The following is a 13806-nucleotide window of genomic DNA, read 5'->3' on the forward strand; positions in this document are numbered from 1 at the left end:
AAACTCTGAAGAAGACTGGAATTTAGAAGTAGGGTCATATTGAGAAGAAAGAGAGGAAGATGTGTCCTCTTGGAGCAGGAGTTGGGTGGTCATGTCTCTCCTCCCAGACATAGATTAACAATGACTTAATTCTAGAAATATTGTCAGCAAGTAAAATAAATAGACTAATGACCGTGGGCAAATTGTATGGTAATGTGTCTAAGCATTGTTTCCAGTCTGACCCTTAAATATACATTAAATCAATCTCGATGGATGAGTCATCCTGCTCTTAATTAATCTTTTCAGACATTTATAGAGAAAAGGCAAAGTCTTTACATAGACCTTGTAAATGTGTTTAAGCTTAGAGTGGATTTTTATTTATGTGCACAGCACAAGCAGCCGTTACTTCTAAATGATGGCTTGTTTTGAATGTTCTCAGACCTTCAAAATGTTTTATTTCCACCCTTGTGGAGGGAATCAGGGGTGAGCTGAAAGAAAACACATGAAGGCCATTTTCCATGGCACGAACTGGCCAGCCTCCTGGTCTGTGCGTGTTTGTGTTTCTCGGCATCACAAGAGGCAGGAGGATGGACTGGGTGAGGTGCACTTTCTTCAGGAGGCCAGCAGTGGGAGAGGGAATCTCAGCTGTTGTGGCCACATCTCCCTTGCTACCAAAACAGTCTCACAAAAGCACTTCTCTAAAACCCGAGGCTGGCCTTTACACCAAAGCCTAAGCGTGTGCCCAACGGCATGTGTTGTCTTGGTCGATGGCTGTTTCTGATGTTGCTGGGGATGCACCATCTGCTGTCAGACTGGGCGTACAGCTCCAGAACTGTTTGCTGTGGTGATTGTTGTAAATTAGAATCAGTTCCTCAAGGATTCTAGTATGTGTGTGTGAGTGTGTGTGTGTGTGTGTGTGTGTGTGTGTGTGTGTGTGTAGTGTTATAGACAATGGCATTGTTACTCAGTCTTTAAGCTCCTCTTGTCCATCTGATTTGTGTGGGTCTTGGAGATGAATTTTTTGCTAGTTTTGGTTTTGGAGTCTAACTTTTACTTTTCTTGTCATTTTTATGTGTGTGTGTGTGTGTGTACACGTGTATGTGTGTGTATGTGTACATGTACATATGTGGAGGCCAGACTGTGGTTATTGTTTCTTAGGAGCCCTCCACTGTGGTTTTTGCTGTTGTCTTTGATGTGTGTTTTTGTATGTGACAGGGTCTGTCAGCAGGACCAAGGGTTTGCCAATTCAACTAGTCTGTCTGGCCATCGAGCTCCAGGAATCCCCCTGTCTCTGCCTCACCTACTACTAGGACTACACACATGTGCCTTTTTAGGTGGTGTTTGGGATCGAACTCAGGTCTTCGTGCACACTTGCTGAGCAAGTATTTTATTTGCTGAGCTGTCTCCCCAGCCCCAGCCTTGAGGTTTTATCACTCCTTTGTACTGAATTCCTTTTCTGTAGGAGGCGCTGCTCAAGGTGTTGAGAGCACCGTGTTTCCAGAAATGTACATTCCACAGGCTTATTAGGTAAGTAGTAAATGCTCATGCCCTCAGGCATCATATAAACAAAATTAAACATGGTGAGGGGTTCAGAGGCAGAAATAAATCCACTTGTGGCAGCCACGGTGTGGACAAGGGGGGGGGAGTTGTTGTGACAGCTGTGTGGCTCAAGCCAGGTGACGGTGGGTCTCATGAGACATGGTAGGGGAAGCTATTGGAGGGCTTTAAGCAGAAAATGGAAGTTTCTGGTTGAGAATTCAGAGATCTCTTTGGCACTCTGTGGAGTCTTTGTATTCGAACATGACCTGCCTCTGAACTGGCAGCACGCCACCATCGTGGAGCTCAAAGGGAAGGCTGGTTTGACTGCTGGTGAGATGTCCATTCATGCAGCCATTAGGGAACCAGTGTGGAATACTTTCTACTGCAATCCTGCTCTTACTTAAAAAAAAAAAGGATTTATTTAATTATGTATACAGTGTTCTGCCTACATGTATCCCTGCAGGTGAGAAGTGGGTACCAGATCTTATTACAGATGTTTGTGAGCCACCATGCGGTTTCTGGGAATTGAACTCAGGTCCTCTGGAAGAACAGTCAGTGCTCTTAATCTCTAAGCCATCTATCTCACTTCTTAGTACATGTTTTGGGGAAATGAAACTAGGATACTAACAAGATATGTGTATCCCAGTATTTATTGGAACACTCCCCCTAGTAGCTAGCAGACACACTCAACTACAATGCCTGCCAGCAAATGAATGAACAAGGAAAACTTGGTGCAGATGTAGTATATAGACTGTTATTTAATCACTAAAGTAGAATGAAGTCCTATTAGTTGTGGCAAAAGTTAAAGAAATGTAGAACATTATAGGCAGTAAAGTAAGTCAGGAAACAAATACTGCATGTTCTCAACCATAGGTAGAAGCAAAGAAAACGGATGTCAAAGAAGAGAGAGAAGAAGTCACTAAGAGATTTGAAAGTGCTGGTGAGGTCAAGGGGGAGGATGAAGGAATGTTAGATGGTGACTACTAAAATTCAGTAAGAGAAATGAGATGCTTCTATATACAACAGGGCGAATGTTGATTACAATAACTTACAGTATGATTTCCAAAGCCTGAGGAAAGATTTCCTAGGCTACAAAGAGAAAGAAACAAATGTTTAAGAAGCTAGAAATCCCAAATGTTCTGATTGGCTCATTACCTATTCTGCATATGTATTGAATTTTACCCTCTCCCCTGTAGGTATATACAAGTATTATATGTCAATATATATTTTTAAAAGACAGAGTTTGGGGGTCTTCCCAGGTTGTCTAAGGCAGTATCTTCATTTTCAGTGTGGCCAGGTAGAGTGCTTGCTGCTATAACAGAGTAAATGGGATGAGCTGAGGATGAAGGGTCATGTGATAGGCTCTTCATGGGCCTAGAAAATAAATTGTACTAAGCAGATCTTACTGATCCAACCTAAATTGGTTTTCATATCCTACTTCTCATTGGACTATTTAATGCGATTCTATATTCTTATATTTATTTTATGTTCTATATCCTTATACTTATTTTATATCTCATTTGTGCTGTCTGTTTAGTTCTGGATATAGGGCAATCCTTTAGAGTGGAGTAGATTATCAGGAGCCAACTCAGAAGTGAAACTAACTCTCCCTTCCCCAGGAGCCGTCAGTTAGTACTGGGGTCTCATGAACCCCTTTCTGTTCCATACAAGAATGTGACCGGCTTGATCTCATGATGGTGCTGCTGTGGTTCTGTCATGTCCAGAAGACAGTTTCACTCTTGGCCTCTCTGACCTCTGGCTCTTACAATCTTTCAACCTCCACTCCTCTGAGATGATCCCTGGGCCTTGAAGAGAGGGTGTGAAAAAGGTCCCATTTGGCTGTGCACTCAGTTATTTGAACTTTGACCATGCCTTAGTTAGGATTACTATGTCTGCTACAAAACATTATGATCAAACAGCAAGTTGAGGAGGAAAGGGTTTATGTGGCTTATACTTTAGCATCGTAGTCATCACTGAAGGAAGCCAGGAAAGGAACTCAAACAGGGTATGAACCTAAAGGAGGGAGCTGATGCAGAGGCCATGGAGGGGTGCTACTTACTGGCTTGCTTCCCCTGACTTGCTCAGCCTGCTTTCTTATACAACCAAGGACCATTAGCTCAGGGATGGAACCATTCACAATGGGCTGGGTTCCTCCTCATCAGTAAATAATTGATAAAATGCCTAAGAGTTGGATCTTAAGGAGGTGCTTTCTCAGTTAAACTTCCCACCTTTCAAATACCTCCATTTCATGTATCAAGTTGACCTAAACCTAGCCAGTACAGACCAGTTGGGAGCTTCTGTGTTCATCCTCACCCATCATTCTCTGATGAGATCTGAGAGCTGTGCTAAGTCAATGGGTAGAGAGATATTAATTTAGAAGGTAGTTTGATACTCTGTCCATTTAGCAAAATAATAGTAGTAGGCTCATTCTAGTAGTGATTCAGTAAGCACCCAGCCATGATTTGCAATATCAGACCTGTATTTCCTCCTGTGGAGGAGATCTTAAATCAAACTGAAAGCATTGGTAACCGCCCATAGCCATGCCCCATAGGTATATCTCAGCATGCATGCCATTATTGATATTCACAGGATTCCTATCTGGGTTAAGACCATCGATGACTACGCTCCTGCTCCCAGGATGCTGCCTAGTACCTTCCAGTACTGAGAGCTAGCTAGCAGGGAGGAACATTCGGGTCAGCATCAGCTTGAATTCTCTATGTCCTGAGGCCACTGTGTATGGTGTCCTCAGCAACAGGGTCTTACCACCAAGTTCTAGTGGGGAACCATGAGCAATAACAATTGTCTCTGTTGTTTGGGGATGGTTCTCTAGGATGCCTGTGAACAACGACTTAAGGAGAACTTTCCGACATTTAGCATTGAGACTTTTATTTGGCAGCCTATGGCTAGTGGGATGAACATAGTCCCTTGTGGAGCCTAACTCCAAGTCTTTTATATGAAGTTTAGAAAAGAGGTTTGGTTTCTGTTCAGCTTTCCCAAGCATCCTGAGTGTCAAGTTACCCTGCTGCCCATCCTCTTCCCTACCCTTACTTTCTTGCATTTTGCAGCTCAGCTTTTCATGGTGTTTCGCTTTGTGTTGGGGGTGAGGTGTGTTTTTTCTAAAGATTATAGAGCTTCTTAACTCTTGAGAAATAATCACTTGTTTGTATTATAATTCCAGGTAGCATATGCATCAAATACCAATATCTTAAAAGGAAGCTATTTGATCCCATTGTAAGATTGGTATACACTTGGCATTCATCCCTGTGACCTATGTGTTACTATCAGAGCTTACTGAATGCTACTGGCATATATATATATCCGTTACAATAAGATCTGACTTAAAATATTAAACTGCAGACAATGGCTTATAAAATATATGTTTATTCTTCTCTTGTGTTCAAATGTAGAAATAGGTACAAGATGTCTTAACAGGTAAAAGTGCTTGCTGTGCATATACAGTGATCTAAGTTTGATTCCTGAACCCCATGGTGGGAGGATAGAACCAATTTCTTAAAGTCATCCACTGTGGTGGTGTAAAAAAAAATGGCCCCAAAGCGAGTAGCATTATTAGGTAGTATGGCTTTGCTGGAGGAAGTGTGTCATTGTAGAGGCAGACTTTGAGGTCTCATATATGTTCAAGTCATGCCCAGTGAGACACACCACTTCCTTTTACCTTCAACACAGGATGCAGGGCACTAGACTACTTCTCCAGCCCCATGCCTGCCTGCACACCACCCTGTCACACTATGATGACAGTGGACTAACTTTTGAAAGTGTGAGCCACTCCAGTGAAATGTTTTCCCTTGATAATAGCTGCTGTGGTCATGGGATCTCTTCACAGCAACAGAAACCTAACTAAGACATCTTCTGACCTCAGCCTCTGTGTCACAGCATAGGAACACTCCCCCAACACACACACACACTCACACACATCATCACCACTGTCATCATCAACAACAAAATCTAGATGTAGTCAGTGCATATCTGTGAACGAAGGTTCCATCTTGTTCCGTCTCATTTCACTGTATAGAATTTTCATTCCCAAGGGAACCATGGCCCAAGATGGTGACTTCACCTTCAGCTGCTACACTGAAACTTCAGCCATCAGAAAGGAAGGGATAAAAAGAACAGCACAGGGAGACATGGCAGCAGCCATTTAAGCTGTGCTTGAGATCAGTCATGTGATTCTTACAGGTTTCTGGGCAGAATTTAGACACATAACTCCAACCATCTGCCTCCCCGCAACCCTGAGAAGTGCAGCTTTGTTTCTGTTGTCCAGGTACCCCCCTTAAAAATGAGATCTTTCATCCTACCAAAGGGGAGAAAAGCTTAGACAATAGAAACAATTAGCAGTTCCTAAGACAGCCAGGTCCGGGAACGTGATTGGGCTCTCATCTGAATGGAAAAATACCTCCCTCTGAATTTTATCTCTGCTGACTCATCTGTACCTTCATCCCATTATGGTGTCTGATTTAGTAAGAATGCATTTTTACATTCAGAGTTGAATTCAGCAGATAAACCTCACCCACTTGAAATGGGATAAAAGAAAATCCCCTAGATAGAGATAAATCTGCAAACAGTTATATTAATATGTCTATCTTTTCCTGAACTGGGTTTTGGAATTAAGGCGCATTTCACTATGTGGCAGGTCCTGCTCTGACTGCAGAGAGCTGGGAAAGGATACAGACTCAATGTTCGAAGGAGCTTGGTCCTTAACTTCATAACTGAAATCCAGGGGTGGGATGTTTGAGTAGTCACTCTGCTCACTAGGAGGACAGTCCGGGGACAGAGTTAAGGTATGTCATTGCTACTTTTAAGCTATTGACTTAGGGACACAGACTCTCCCACACCAGTACATCCTAAAAGATGGCGAGAATGATACTATAGTAATTGAAGCTTCATTTGCAGTTTAATGAGATGTCCCCATATAAAGCTTTTAGCACAGAGTTTGGTTCAATTGTGGGTCCTTTAAAAATGTTCAATATTATAGATTCTGCCCAGGTTACAGATGAAAAAGAACTATATGTTACTTATAAGTGCTTTTTAGAAGATATTCCTGAACCATACATGTTTAGGGTATTATTCATATAGCCACCCAGTGGTCTCTCCATTAATTCAAGAAGTGTTGCACACCTAGTATGTGCTAGGACCTACTAAGTGGTGCTTGACCAAGAGACAGGAAAGGTGTCCAGGGGAATACAACACTGTCTTAGGGGAGCTCACTGTATGTGGGGGAAGGAAAGACTTGAACAGGCTGTATGTGCCAGTGAGGGGAAAATGCAAACCTTAAAGTTTTATTAACCTAAGAGGAGAGGAGGGACTTGCGGGCATGGCTCAGTCAGGAAAGTGATTGCCACAGAAGTGTGAGGACCTGAGTTCAGACTCCCAGCACATACAGATCTGGTTGTGGGGGTGTACTTCTGTGATCCTAGCACTGTGGAGGAAATAGGAGGATGCTAGGCCAGTTAAATTAGCAGAATCAGTAAGCTCAAGCTTCAGGGAGAGCCCCTGTCTCAAAATATAAAGTGGAGAGCAATAGAGGAAGACAACCAACACCCACTTCTGGCCTTCCCATGGCACTCTCATGTATACTCACTGGCACACAGCTGTGTACATGCATACACACATATGGCCATCAGTACACACACACACACACACACACACAATGAAAGAAGACAGTCATCATCAAGAGTATCATCTTCGTGGCATTTCTTATAAGACACACCTTTTATTTAGCATTGTTTTGGAGGGTAAAGTAGAGGATCCTATATTAAGTGTCTATTATAATTCCTATCTTAGTTTCAGAAACATGAGTCTGTAAAGAGCACTGGGAGCTTCTTCCAGTTGAAGGGAATGGCCACTGGAGGAAGCGGAACCCTCTGTTCCTGCAGGTGACACAGCACTGGAGCCAGCTGCAGCTGCAGGACCGAGTAACAGAGGGAAATGCCTATTGGGAATCATGTTCCAAGGTTGAGGAGTGTTCGTTTTAGCTCGGGGCTCTGTGTGGGGCTTCCTTTCTGTGGGAATAAATGTGTGAGCTCCTCCTTTACCTTTCCCAAAGCTCCCGTCAGTGGGAAGAGTTGCCACGGCCACTGAGGAAACTCTATGGATTCTGCCAAGATCACAGAAGCGTCGTGACCCCTCACACATCATTGCATGGGCAGAGACTAGTGAGGAGAGGGGAGCATGAACTTGTCTTTTTCCGAAATGAATCACGACACTACAGTTCAATGTGTAGCCTCCTGGGGCCCGCAGAATAAAGCCCACTGTAAGCTAACTTGTCCATGGGAGCCAGCTACTCAAAAGAGTGAAAGAAACAACCACCTCAACCCGCCAGGAACACCACTGTTACTTGAGTACTCGTGTACCATGCTTCTTGCTTGGTCTGTTCCAACTGCTGGCTTTTTCATCAATCTGTTATACTTGCTGTATTTCGTTTTGCTCTGAGATCTCTGACATGCCTCAAAGAGTCTTTTTACTTCCACTCCCCGTCTTATTATTTACATTATACATCACACATGTCATACCTTCTGAGCCCTGACCCCAGTGGTGGGAGTCATGAGGTCTCCAGTGTTGAGTTATAGCACTAGACTTGTATGTAGTGATTTTATCATGTTCTGTCTTGATTTGTTTTTTATTTTGTTTTGAATTTTTTGTGTATTTCTTTATCTCTAGTCACATCAGCAATCCTTCCTTCCTCCCTCTAGCCTCATGCAGCAGTTCTTGTAAATCCCACACTGTATAAGAGATGGGACACGCTGAAGGATGAAACTGGTAGTACTCCTGCCTGACTTTTATGATTCTGTATGTCAGCCTTGTCCAATGTAAGCATCTATTATTCATGGGATTGAACTCCATCTCCAATGCAGTTCATAAGGAGCTTCATTCAGACCAGGGAACATCTCTGGCTTGGACCACTCTGGTCTCTCCATTAGGGACATAACCTGTTCTCACAGACTAGTTGAGGTTTCCTGACCAATCATTATGGTAAGGAAAAGAACTCTGGCCCATGTGATGTTCAGTTAAAGCCTATATGAGAAACCAACATGGAGCCAATCTGGCTCTTTGGCTGCCACTTATGTGAGATGGGGTGGTGGTGGTCAAGATTAAGAACAAAAGAACACCCACCATAGCCCTGTTCTCAGGCAATGAAGTCCGGCAGCCATGTCTGCTCCTCACTCTGCTTGACTTTGAATTTCTGTCCTCAGAGTCAGTACATTAGAGCTTTTTACTTCATCTTCCTTCTTGACTACAGGCTCACAGGGCAGAAAAGCCTACATTGCCCTAGTTCCTGGTGCTGCTCCCTAATACCACAGAGTGAACAGAAGTAGCAGTCAGCTGTTTGGTTGAGCTGGGCTTAGCATCCATATCTAGAAGGACTTTCACAGTATGATGGCTGATTGCTAGCTTCATGCACTCTTCAAAGGACCAAGTCACTTCTGGCATGGAGACCCAGCCCTTAGCTTGCTTCCTCTAACAGCTTCCTCCAGTTGCATCCCTCACCCTGTCAGTGAGGCCCAAGATATTTCTCTCTAATGCACGTTGTATTTACATGGATGACTTCTTAACACGTATTTTGAGGGCTTCACCCTCATCATTTTTAAATATTAGGTCAGAATGGGGGCCTAGGCATTTGCATTTCTGAGAGGTCTCTAGACTCCATTGCTACTGGAACCAAACTCAAGGAGCTCTGAGCTGTCATGGCCCTGTTGTCGTAGCAAGAGAGAATCTTCAGGTCTTGTCGTGGTCCATTTAGAAATAAGACATTTTATGGTTTACCTGTGAAATGTCCTCCACCGGTTTAATGTGCACACTCTTGGTGCTCAGCAGGTAGAGTTGTTTAGGTTGTGAACCTTTAGGAGGTGGAATAGAGAGGAAATGGGTCATTAGTAGGTGGGAGAGGACAGGCCTTAAGGGTAAAACCTGACCGTACTTCCTGCCCAAGCCTTTTCTATTACCTGTTGCCTAATACAATGAGACATGTGTCCACTGTCACGAGCCGGAGTGGATCTAGCCAACACGTCTTCCTTGTCCACCACAAACTGTTATCTCTGTAAATTTGTAAACACTGGTATCAATTCAACACAGGGCATTAATTCTACCATTATATTTAATGTCTACAAACCCGAGGTCATTTCCATGTGTGCACCTATGATACAGGAGATGTCCATTAAGGAAATACTATTAAATTTCATTCTGGTCAAGACAATGGTATCTCCGACCTGGTTGGAGACCTACGAATCCAGTTGGGTTGCCTAATCACTTGACTAAGAAATCACCGCTCCACAAGGCAGATCCACCTTAAGTCATACTAAAGAGATAGAAGGAACAGTTATCTGTTTAATGTGATAATGGACTTTTCTTTCCCAGAATCCCCACCCCCTAAATGCGGTCAGTACAGTCACCACGAGATTCAAAGTCCTAACTTTCCCTTTTTCTTCTCTGCTGTCTTTTGGATGCTGACCAGAGCTTAAGTATGCTTTCTCTGGCACTTTCTCTAGAACTCCCCTCCCCTTCCAGCCTTACTGAGAGCCCACCACCCGATTAACCCCCAAGCTGAATTCAAATGGCATGGCTTTCCCTAGTCATCTATCCGACCTCCCTCCTCTGGGCAGCTCTCTAGACTGCCAGCTCTCTGAAATATTTTTTTAAAGTTCTAATAAAGCTTCCTCCCGTTTCCTTTCAGATCTGTTCTTAAATTCTTTTATCAACAAGACCAAGAACGCTAAGACCGGGCCTCCAATGTCCCTGGCAACTCCTGCACTGCTATCTGATAATGCTCTGTCCTTCCCTGAACAGCAAGCCAGGTAACCAAGGCCAAAGCTCATTTTGTGACCTGACCCCAGGCTCCCTGGGGAATTTAAGAACCCTTCTGGCAACATTAGAGTCATCTGGCAAGATAATTCCTAATGGGATTAAGGGGACACCTTAGTTGGCAAAGTGCTTGCTTTACGAGCATAAAGACCCCAGTTTGAGCTCAGGAAGCTAAGTGAACAGCTGGACACAGCAACACTCATTCGTGATTGAGAGGTGAAGAGTGAAAATACAAGGATCCCTGGGGTTCCCTGGGGTTCACAGGGCTTCCAGCCTACCCTAAGTAGTGAGCTCCTGGTAGATGGCACCTGAGGCACAATATTGGAGTCTGAGCTTTAGCCTTTACACCTAGGTACACACACATGCACGTGCGCGCACACACACACACACACACACACACACACACACACACACATGGATTGTGCATACATGTATAGTGACTCCCACAAACTCTGAGAGACAGAGACTCTTACTGTTTCACCCCAGAGAGGAGGTGGGCTGGAAAGCCCTGGAGTGCCTTTTCCTGCCAACTCAGCAAGAACGCAGTGTGGCCCTCTTCGTTCACTAGTGCCTGGTTGTACTACTAGGTGAAAAGCAAGCAGAAAGTAAATGATAGCAACTCCTTCCGCCCTGGTTTGAAAAGCCCCCCCCACCTCCCTTTGGACTCCAGTATTTGGACACTGAGCTTGCTCTTAATCTAAAGAAAACAGTGAGAGAGGGTTGCAAGGCCTGAATACCTATTAATCAGAGAAGCAGAAAACCCCAACTACAGCACACACATGAGCAGGGAAAAGTTACACTATCCATTATTCTGATGGGCCCTGGAGGGAGGTTAAGGATGAGATCAGCCCCAGACACATGCGGAGTTCATTGGCAAGTGCCACAGTGGGAGTGTGCTTTGCACTTTTGGTTTAGCTTCACCCAGGATAAGGAACATGTGTGAGTAAGCAGCTCTCTGTTTAAAAGTGCAACCCCAAACAGAACCTCACGAAGGGGAGAGGATGAAGAAAGCCAGGAACGGAGAGGAGAGACAGAGAAGGATGAGTGGTGTGTTTGTCCCTTGGTCAGAGCAATCCACCACTGCACCACATTTCCTAGGCTTAAGATGGCGGCTGCGGAAGTTATGCCCACCGTATGACGCCAGGGCTGTTCTTAGGCAGTGAAAATACAGCCCTGGATCTGCCTGCTTACCATGATAAGAGGTCATTTTCGTGCTTATTTCTAGATAACTACAGAAATCTTCCCTGAAAATGAAGTTTGGCTGGCAGTGATTATAAACAGCTGGTGCAGGCTGACAGGAGCGTGATGGTTTGTGTCTCTCCTTTAGTGTTTAGATTTTCTCTGCAACCTGCCAGGCAGTCTTGCACGGGTTGGAACTTGAGTCCCTATCTTTTGTATTTATTGTTTTAGAATCATTGGCCTCAATAAGTCTTCCTGTTACATAGACTTCCAGTAAATGGCAAAGGTCCCTTAAATTTGTCTGCATCTTAGGTCACATTGGCCAAAAGCCTCACCTGGGTGGGCATCCAGGGAAGGCCTGACTGTCATGTTTATTTGCTTACTTCAGAGGTAGGTGGCTGCCCTCTGTCCTGAACAAGAGATGCAAACGTTTACGATGATCTGCAGTTGGAAAGTCAGTGTGAGCTAAGTGGTTGGGGTAGAAGGAACCTGGCTGGAACCAAAACCCAGTCAAGGTCAGAGTGGAATGCTATTATTGCCACATTAGCATGATCATCATCAATACGATTCTCCAAATTATTTTTTAATGGGGCCAATTTACCTCCAAGTCTGTAACCAAGACACAGATCACTTATCTTCTATTCAACAGTCATTAGGAACCCGCAAGGCGCATTCCAGCCCTCTCAGCTTTAAATCTAATCTTGAGCTTTTCCAACAGTTACTTTATTCTTATTTTTTTTTCTCTCTGCCAAAAATCGGCCATTAAACTCAAATTCAGGGTGTAAAGCTTCAATCGCTTTTTTGGCACATGCTGCACGTAGCTTTTGTGTTCACGGGTGAAGGATTTAAAAGCAATTCCCAGTGTCATTGCTTATAAAAATGGTTCTACCACACCTAGATAAAACGTTAAACACAAAAGTTTGTGATGGGGATAAGGGCATGGGTTGGTGGTTGAGAATGGGGTAGAACCTGCAGGGCCCACATAACCTGAAATTAGCTGCACATGCTTGTAACTCTAGCAGTGGGAGGCAGAGCTGGATCCTGAGTGCTCCCTGGCCTGCTGGCTTAGCATAGAGACAAACTCCTGGCTGATCACTGGAGAGTCCTGTTGTAAGGCAGAGAGCAACTAAAGAAGACTTTGGATGCTCTGCCCCCCCCCCTGGCCCCTGCACTTGCACCCATACATGCACAACACATACTACTCAGATACAAAAGTACTTCAAATAATCCTGCAGATGACCTCATACCTGCACAGCAAGCATTTTCAGTCACAGTGGGTACCATCTCCCCAGCCCGCAGACCGAGTCTTAAAGTAACAGCCTCAGAGTGCTAGAAGCTGAAAGTCTGGGTGGCCTTGGTATCTTTACATAGGGCTTTACAAGGTTTCAGTCTGCCTGGACGGTCTGGAAAACTCCACTTGAAGCCTGCTCTGGCTGCTGACAAAATGGAGCGAATGGAGCTTAGCGTGACTTTGCTGCATTCTTTGCTGGTATGTTCTGGACTCCTTTCCTCACAAAGATAACTTGGTGTTTATCTATTTGTTCCTAGAAAAGACTGCTCATCATGTCCTTCTCATGTGACACCCCCACAGTGTCACTTCAAAGCCAGCAATGGAAAGCCCCCTTTCCACCGAACCCTCCTTGTATTTTTGTGGTGGGATCGGGGTCTCATTCTGTAGTTTGAGACTGATCTCAAGCGTGGCATTCTCCTGTTCGGTCTCACAATGCTGGGCCCAAAGGCATGCAGCCCCCACCTAATACTTGAGTCTCACTGATTTCCTCTTCCCCGCCACCGCCAGGAAGCATTCTGCTTCTCAAGTGCAGGTGACTGAGCAGGGCCCCTCCAGATAGTCTGCTGCAAAGTCTACTCATTACTGACCTTAATTTCTCCTATAAAGTCTGTTTTACCACATACCATGGACGGCGAAAGCCACGGTGTTACCATTTCCATCACCCAGTGCTCTGGCAAAATGTCTAGATACCCCAAACTCTGGCACTTGCGGGGTCCACGGCTGTACATGCTCCATTAAGCATTCAGGCAACTTACATAGCCACCCAGGGTCCTCAAACCCCACGTGATCTACATGCAACATGATCACATTATCTACACATAACATACCTATGTAAGACCCTGTAAGCATGTGCTAGGCAGCTAAAAGCTGAACACGTCCACTCCACGTTCTCTTCCCCAACTAGCTTACCCATGTCTGGGCATGTGTCTTTCTTTCTCTCCCAATAAACTTTCTCTTTTTCATTTCTTTTCTTTGGTTTCTTTTCTTTTCTCTCTCTCTCTCTC

At 44.4% G+C, this 13806-nt stretch overlaps 1 long non-coding RNA gene across 3 annotated transcripts in view; it reads left to right on the plus strand.

Moving 5' to 3' along the window:
• LOC126512471 (uncharacterized) overlaps positions 1–13806 on the plus strand; it is a 296711-nt gene that overhangs the window by 66116 nt on the left and 216789 nt on the right. The window contains exons 2-4 of one of the 3 annotated variants that reach the window (XR_007595051.1): positions 10205–10325; positions 11558–11640; positions 12883–13000. This is a non-coding gene — a long non-coding RNA (uncharacterized lncRNA). The remainder of the gene's footprint in view (positions 1–10204; positions 10326–11557; positions 11641–12882; positions 13001–13806) is intronic. The other 2 variants (XR_007595052.1, XR_007595050.1) reach the window with 2 other exon arrangements.

This window comes from Alexandromys fortis, unplaced genomic scaffold (assembly GCF_014885135.2).
Source record: "Alexandromys fortis isolate MF-2015 unplaced genomic scaffold, M_Fortis_MF-2015_v1.1 scaffold_111, whole genome shotgun sequence".
NCBI lineage: Eukaryota > Metazoa > Chordata > Mammalia > Rodentia > Cricetidae > Alexandromys > Alexandromys fortis.